The sequence below is a fragment of the Bison bison genome, unplaced genomic scaffold (assembly GCF_000754665.1).
Source record: "Bison bison bison isolate TAMUID 2011002044 unplaced genomic scaffold, Bison_UMD1.0 scf7180017864375, whole genome shotgun sequence".
NCBI classification, from domain to species: domain Eukaryota; kingdom Metazoa; phylum Chordata; class Mammalia; order Artiodactyla; family Bovidae; genus Bison; species Bison bison.
In genome coordinates, this window is record NW_011494947.1 from 6,235,233 (window position 1) to 6,236,058 (window position 826).

Genomic DNA, 826 nt, shown 5'->3' on the forward strand with positions numbered 1-826 from the left:
ATTGGCAGTCAGATTCTTAACCACTGGACCACCAGGGAAGCCCCTTTTCAGCACTTTGAAGATATTATTTTATCATCTTATTATTCTATCATCTCTGTTATTTATTTACTTTTTTGATAAGCCTATTATTCTGTAGTTATTCTGCTATTGTTACTGTGTGGGTAATCTATCTCTCTTATCTTTTAAGATTTTTTTCTGTGTTTTTGATGCTCTGCAGTTTTACTACAACATGTCAGATGTGGATCTGTTATTATTTATCTTGCCAAGTACGTGAGGTTGCTCCTTTAGCTTGAAGATTTACTTTCTTTCTAAAAATTTACTTAAAAGTTTCTAAAAATTTACTTTATTTCTTAAAAATTTCTCAATTGTTATTTCTTCAAATATTGTCTGTCTCTCATTCTCTCCTTCTTGACTCCCTATTAGATGTGTGTTGGAATGTCTCATTCCCCCTACCATCTAACCAGGTTTTCTTTTTACTGTTTTACTGTGTTAGGTTCCAGGTCCTTTATTCTGATCTGTATCCCAATTCAGTGACTTTTTTCCTTGGCTGTGTCTAGTGTATCCATTTATAAACTTTGTTCAAAGTTTAATGATTATTTTTTAGTTGTTATCAGTGCTACTGGCATGTAGTGGGTAGTAGACAGAGATCCAATTTCCCTTTGGATATTTTTCAAATCCATCTTTTTTAGTGCTTTAACATTTTTTTGTATTATGGTTCTTCAGTTCAGTCGCTCAGTCATGTCCAACTCTTTGCGACCCCATGAATTGCAGCTCGCCAGGCCTCCCTGTCCGTCACCAACTCCCGGAGTTCACTCAGACTCACGTC